This window comes from Micropterus dolomieu, linkage group LG12 (assembly GCF_021292245.1).
Source record: "Micropterus dolomieu isolate WLL.071019.BEF.003 ecotype Adirondacks linkage group LG12, ASM2129224v1, whole genome shotgun sequence".
NCBI lineage: Eukaryota > Metazoa > Chordata > Actinopteri > Centrarchiformes > Centrarchidae > Micropterus > Micropterus dolomieu.
The window spans coordinates 4,653,464-4,660,888 of NC_060161.1; the positions used below are offsets into that span (position 1 = coordinate 4,653,464).

Below are 7,425 nucleotides of genomic sequence, written 5' to 3' on the forward strand. Positions count from 1 at the left end.
CGTTACAGTAACATTAGCTTCAGTAACGTTAGCTTCAGTAACTTTAGCTTCAGTAACGTTACAGTAATATTAGCTTCAGTAACCGTTAGCTTCAGTAAGTTTGCAAATTATGCAAAACTATATTTCTACAAACTAAGCGTTGTAGTATCATCAACATGAGATCACTGATACCTGGGGTGAATTTTGAGACACTACAGCCTTTAACAGTGTAGTTATTGAATATTAAAAATAGGCCTACCTAATATTATGTATGCAAAAGTCTTTTTCCCCTGAAACTAAGTGTTGTAGTATAACCAGCAGTATATCATTGATGTGTAAGGTGATTTTGGGGGCACTATATTGTATAAGTGTAAAGTTATTGAATATCTCTACAGTGTGTTTTCGGTGTTGCACTTTGTAGACGGTCCCTGCGCACTCGTCTCACAGCAGGCTGCACGTAGAGACCGATGTCATTTGTTGTGCTCCTAGGAAGACTCATTTATGTGAAAATGTACTTGTAGCTTGTTGTCTACTTAACTACGATAATAAAGAGGCGTCGTTTGTGTTTTAAACACATTTTGCTTACGAGTTATTGATCCCGGAAGCTCGAATCTGTGAATATAGGCTATTTCCAACTTTACCATTTTCTAGTGTGAGATAGGTTGTCTATTTTTTGCTTCCGTACAGGTTTCATTTCCTGTGTCTGTAAATAAAATACACAGCATGAGATTAATCGGATCCAGGTGGAAATAAAACCTTTAGAGCTCAGCTAAGAACAAACAGGTTGCAGTTTTGAACTTAAAATATAGTTTTACATAATCAGACTGGAATTACACATCCAGAATATTTTCAGTAAGGCTTTGTCACCGCCATGAAACCTCAAACACAAACCGTCTAAACTTTCACTCTCTAAACTAGTTTCACTCTTCGTAAGTTTTCAGATTCTGACAGTTGCTTTTCTCTTGTTAGATGTGAATCACTGTGTGGACTACTCCCCTAAAAGCCCCTCCTGTGTCACCCGAAGTTTCAAAGAAATGCTCAAATAACCCATTAAAGGTTTCCTTTACATCTTTAACTAGATGTAACGAACATCACGCTGTGTTGAAGAAGACTTGAAACTAGCGACTGAGACCATAAACTCATCAGGAAAGTGTTTACTGAGGCTCAGAGGATGAGGAGTAGTCGGGCTCGTTAGGAGATAAGATCAGATCATGGATGACATAAAAAAACATAAATATCCTCTTCACCTTCTGGCTGTCTTTCTCACACATGATCTCTGAAGCAGCCGTATATACTTACATAGATATTACATATCTCACATGTTATGTACAGACTCTGTGTCAGCATGCTGTGTAACTCTACACACCTCGAGCCTCTGCAGCTTCAAGCTCCAACTTTCTCTGAAGAAACTTTATTGATCTTTGTGGGGAGACTGGGCTGAAACAGGAAGCAGCATAAGAAGAGAATAATAAAAACTACAGAGGGAGATCATCTGCAAAACATTTCAATAATTCAAAATGAAGTGCGAGACAAAAACATTTGTCGTATTTTTTGTCCCCGTGTTCCCTGAATGCAGCATGTCTGAAACGGATTGTGAAACCCTGTGATTAGTCATCCTCGGCCGAGCGACACGTTGCCTCAGGATATATTCTTCTTCTCTTTTTTAAAACATGCAACACTTGTTTTCTAGTGGAAAGTTACTACATAGGTTAACTTAAGTGTCTGTTTTTTGAAATTCAGTTGGTGTCATTTACAGTGTGTCACTGGAACATCCCTTTTATGGTACTTTATACCTCTACTTCACCAGATTTCAGAAGGAAATACTGCACGTTTACTGCATTATCTGACAGCTTTTTGTAACTACTTACTTTGCATATTAATATTTTTGATAACCTCTGACCGGTTTAAATAAAGGCTTCTTTTTTCCAATACATGCATAGGACCAGTCTATAAAATATGATGTGTTGTTATAAGATACCAATAGCAGTTATAACAGTGCTGCTCCTGCTGTCGTTGTATGTTCAACGCTCTTCACATTTACTCTGTATCTAACTACAAATTTGAGGTACTTTTGCTTTATTTGAGTATTTTCTTTTCTACTTCTACTCCACCACATCTCTCAGGGAGATATTTTACTTTTTATTTCACTACATTTATCGGACAGCTTCGGTTTCTTTACAAAGTCAGATTTTTACACACAAAACACACGAAGAGTTTATAAAATATGATGTTTAGTTAAAAATTAAAGTTGACACAGTTTAAAAAAATACAGCTGACTGGATTAGTACAGAGTACTTTTACAGTGTGGTATTAGTACTTTTACTTAATTTTCAATGCAGAACTTTTACTTGCAACAGAGTACTTTTACAGTGTGGTATTAGTACTTTTACTTTTAATATATTAAGTACAGTTTCCTGATTGTACTTTTACTTGCAACAGAGTACTTTTACAGTGTGGTAGCAGTACTTTTACTTAATTTTCAATGCAGAACTTTTACTTGCAACAAAGTACTTTTACAGTGTGGTATTAGTACTTTTACTGTTAATATTATAAGTACAGTTTCCTGATTTTACTTTTGGTAAAATTTTCAATGCAGGACTTTTACTTGCCACAGAGTACTTTTAGATTGTGGTATTAGTACTTTAGTAAAGTATGTGAATACTTTGCCCGCCGCTGCCAGTAAGTTGGAGGGGCATCTGTCGGCAGCAGGAGGAGGAGCGAGTGAAGGAAATGTTGTGTAACAGCTGCGGGTCAGAGTGTGGAGCAGGAGGAACCTGAACTCTGCTCCACCTAACTTTTTAGAGCCGTTCGTCCCGTAACGCCTCCGCTCCGGTGGGGCGGGGTCAGAGTCTACTTTGGCACGCTGTGATTGGCCACAGCTCGTGTCACTCAGAGGTTAAGCCGCAGGTGATTGGTCACTGCAGTCCCCCCCCTCGTCTCCTTGTCATCCACAGCGTCCATCTGAGACTCGGGTCCGACTCTGTGGAAACTGTCGTGTGGCGCACTTGTCCAACTTCATCCGGTGTCTAAAAGCGGACTTACCGGAGGGGGGTTACCGGCGCGGTCTCACAGATCATCCCCGGTGGAAGTTTCTTTACACGAGGTACCTGAGCCGAGTACGTACCGAACCTGAAACTTTTTCCACCCACTGAAGAGAGTTCGGGGAAAAAAGAAAAATGGCAGACAGCGAGGAGCAGCAAGTCTCTTCCACCACTCCTTTGTTCAGTGACGGGGTGCACCACTACCAGGCCGGACCGGACCCCGAGCCGGACCGCTTCAACCTGGATGATATTGTGGACTTGGTCGGCGGGGCTAAGGACGCCTTGGAGCGGCACTTCGTAGAAGACGGTGCGCCACATGAGTTCACAGACACGTCCTTCGATCCTCCAGAGAAGCTCGTAACGTTACCGGAGCCGGTCCACGTAACGCAACCGGTGCCCGTGCCAGAGGTGAAGCACCCTGAACCGGAGCCGGAGGTCGAGACGGCGACCCCAGACTCCACCAGCTTTTCTTTAATTACCCCGCAGCCTGAATTTGTCGCCCCTAAAGTCGAACCGGAGAGCACAAAGATCGAACGGGCTGCCCCCGAACCAGAACCTGCCCCGAAGAGCGACGCCCTCCCAGCGGCTGAACCCCGGAAAGCATCCCCAGCCCCCGCAGAGGCAGCAGAGCGTCCTGCGGTGACAGAGGAACCACCGGCTCCAGCATCTTGTGAGTGTCTAAACCGGGAAAAGACCGTAAATGAACGTGGACGCGAGATTTAACCCGTTTAAACTGATCGATAAGTTTATAAATTACCATCCGTGTGATTTAAATTCATTTAACGGCTTTTAACGGCTCTTGCCATCGTTTCTGAACCAGCGGTATTAACGTTAGCTTTGTGTCCGGGTCTAACGCCGACAGGAGGGGGGAGAAGTCGGTTTACGCGCCGCCTTTGGTCGGTTTAACCAACTTTATTCACATTTGTACGTTAAATCTTCTTAAAATGTGGTCGTTTTGTCCGGATTGTTGACGTTAATGCGGTTCCGTCACGGTGAGGTTAGCCGGTTAGCGGGGCTAGTGATGCTACCCGGAGGGTCTTTCATCGGTGAGCCGACCTGCTGTTTGACAGCTGGGTGTAACGTTACTGTGGAAAAAAGGCGACCTACACTTTTAACCAAACGAGTATTTATTAACTTTTGTTTAAAATATATATGTAAATGAAGCCATGTTGGCGGAGGGAGCTAGCAGGTTAGCCGTGCTGTGGGGATGCGGCCCACCTGTTTTCAACAAACAAACGGCAGGAAGCGTAATGTGAGCCGCATGAGCTGGCACTATTTTACCGTTCAGACTTCAAACTGTGTGATAACAACTCGCTCCGTCAGCCTAAAGCCAGTCATGTGTTTTATTAACCATATTAGGAGAATATATTTGATGTATTTTCACCGTTATTGATGTCATTATTGTGTCAGACTGAGCAGCGCCCATCTGCTCGGTGCCGCTACCCGTTGCGTGCTATCCGAGTTCCATTATCGGACACGCCGGGGTTTGTATTTATTTATTTTAGTTTTATTTTATTTATTTGGCTGGCTCTTTTGTGTACTAACGTTACCTGAAACAGCGCTGAAAGGCTGTCACGTACCCCCGGGAGGGGGGTGTTACTGCCATGTAATACAAAGAGCTGGGTGTGAGGTTTCTCTTCTCCGGTGTCGGGTATCAGCGGTCAGGTTGGATGTAACATAATTGTCGATTAATCTGAAATCTGGTAATTTAAATCCCATTATCGATGTGTGAGGTTAATTTTATTTAAATATATATATTTTGTGCGGTTGAAAGTAATTAATACCTAGTGTGTTGGTTGGTATAAGGACCTGTCCGATAATGGGAGCACCGGGCCTTTAGCACAGCACGGTGGACCAACGCTGCAGATTAGTCACAACAAAGGAATCCGCTCTGCGTCCACTCCCTGTCTGTTTCCCAGCCTTACTCCCAGACTAATTTAAACGCCCTCAATCAGTGTTGTATTTCTTATTCTGTTACCAGCCTGTTTTCAGCCATTTAACCCCCCAGCCCACCTTAAACCTCCACCCAAACCAACACCCCAAATCCGGAAAACAATTGTAGCTCCAGAGGCCTGGGAGCCTCCTTGTGTGTCCCCCTGTGAGCTGCTGTCTCTGGGCTATTTGGTAATGTTTGGACTGATGGTAATCTCAGGAAGTGTGCAGTCCGAGCTGATGTTGTTGTTTTTGTTTATTGGGATGTGGCAGAAAGCAGGTAAACAGGCCTGCCTGGCCTCCTCCAGGCACAGGAAGCAGGCTGGGTGGGGCTGCTTGGCAAGGCCACTGATGGAGGTGGATAAAGCACCAGCTCCAGTTAAAGCATGCAGTCTGAACTAAAGAGCAGTCATTTATACTCTCCCACCTTCTAATGATAATGTTGTCCCTTCGCTGGAGATGGTCTTCTAGCCAGGGCTGCAACCAACCATTATTTTCATTGGTCATCGATCAATCGAGTAGTTTATTTGGTCCATCAAATGACAGAAAATGGGGGGAAAATGACGCTTCCCAAAGCCCGAGGTGACGTCTTCAAATGTCTTGTTATGTCCACAACCCAAAGATATTAAGTTTACTGTCATAGAGGAGCAAAGAAACCAGGAAATATTCACATTTAAGAAGCTGGAATCAGAATTGTTTCACTTTTATTTCTTAAAAATATTGAAAATGAAAATAGTTTCCAACTGATTGCCAACAATCAACTAATTATAGCAGCGCCACTTCTAGCCTTCATCACATTTTTTAGTTCCTTGTTTCTTTTTGAAAGTAACTGTTGACTTAAATATCTTTTGAGTTTGGTTATTTTGACCTTTCTTGAATGCGTGTTGGGGTGCTCTGATTAGGTTTTGCTTTTTGAAATTCTGGTTGTTCATTGTCTGTATCATTTTGTCGACGCGTTGCTGTAGTCTGCAGAGTTAGTACGTTGGACACGCTGTCAGCTGGAGTACAGTAACGAGTCGGGCTAGGTCGCGTGGTAGCTATTATGTCAGCATAATGGCTACCTGGATTAATCGATGAAGTCACTTTTAAAGCTGATAAATCAAACATGACTGTGCTCCAGCTCCTCGCCTGTGGGGGTTTTCTGCTTCTCTTTTTCTCCTGTGAAGTTAAATTGATGTAAATGTTTGGGTTTTGGACTGTTGGTCTAATAAAAAACAATCTATTTAAAGACATCACCTTGGTTTTAGGAAATGTTACCTGGCGTTTCCACCATTTTATGACTTTAAAGAGAGCCTGAGCCCCTCCCCTTCTGACTGACCACCATAGGACCTTATTTGAGAATAAATATTTATGGTAGTCAACTGATGTTTGTCAGTTTAAGAGATAATTTAAGTTGTAAAACAGTAAAGGAACATTTAGTTCTGTGTGAGACCACTCCATGAACACTACCTCATTATAATACTGCCATGTCGATAATAATTAGATTAATTGTGCAGCCCTGGGATCAGTACTGGCTCTCTTCACTCTGCCGTCTTTTCAAAGCGTCCGTCTGTGAGTCCTGCTGTGACTTCACCTCACACAGATCCACGTCGTCACCCTTTAAAAGATGGTTGAAGGGAGTTTTTTGTCGTGTCAGACGGCGTGACTGGCATGCTGGGTAATCGTCCAGGGCTTCTGCGATCACCGGCGGCCTACATCTTATTTTTGGGCCGCCTACATCCGTCAGCGTGTGTTTGTGGAGAGCTGGTGATGCAGTCAGGTGGATTAGACGGAGAGGGGAGATGTCAGACTCAGTCACAGAGGCTTAAAGCTGAGCGTGTGTTGTTGTTGTCTCCGTTTCCTGGTGAAGGCTGGACGTGAGTGGGGTTAAGTGCTCCGGCCTCAGACCCCTCCACCCTAAAGCGTCGACGCCGGGCAGCTGGCTTTCAGTCCAGCCCCTCAACACGATGACAAGCACATGTTAATGTGTTTCAGATCTCTGATCGCTGTGATAAGCTCAGAGATTTCCACGTTTTGCTGATTCATCACAATAAAGCTGGTTTTAGACTTGAAGCTGTTTTTTATGTGAAAACAAAATCAGCCATCTTATCAGCAGAGAACAAAGACGACGGTGCTTCCTGTTAGCCGTTAAGAAGCTCGTTTCTGCTTCTTCAGAGTCTCTCTGTGATATTTTATTTTTTTAGGGCTGGGCTTGTTTGGAAAAAGCTCAAACGATTAGTTGATCAACAGAATTCACAATCGATCTTGGGTGTCGTTTACACTGGGGACACCGGGGACACTGGGGACACCACGTTCTGAAATGGCTGTTGTCCCCGTCACTTATTGATTGTTTAAATATGTTCTGAGCGACTAGAAATGTTGAACAACAAATGAAAAAGCTTTGAGAGAGGTTAATTAGCACGATACGAAAACATGCAATTTAAATAAAGGCAAAACAAACAATTACTAAAGCTAAAAAAACATTATTTTGGCA

General features: G+C 43.3%; 1 long non-coding RNA gene and 1 pseudogene across 1 annotated transcript in view; one reads left to right on the plus strand and one right to left on the minus strand.

Annotated features, from left to right (window-relative positions):
- Positions 1-3,816, minus strand: part of LOC123980105 — a 10,744-nt gene extending 6,928 nt beyond the window's left edge. Inside the window, exons 1-2 of the long non-coding RNA XR_006827376.1 lie at positions 2,642-3,816; positions 1,346-1,416 (exon numbers count right to left, since the gene is read on the minus strand). This is a non-coding gene — a long non-coding RNA (uncharacterized LOC123980105). The remainder of the gene's footprint in view (positions 1-1,345; positions 1,417-2,641) is intronic.
- Positions 2,925-7,425, plus strand: part of LOC123980100 — a 33,125-nt pseudogene continuing 28,624 nt past the window's right edge.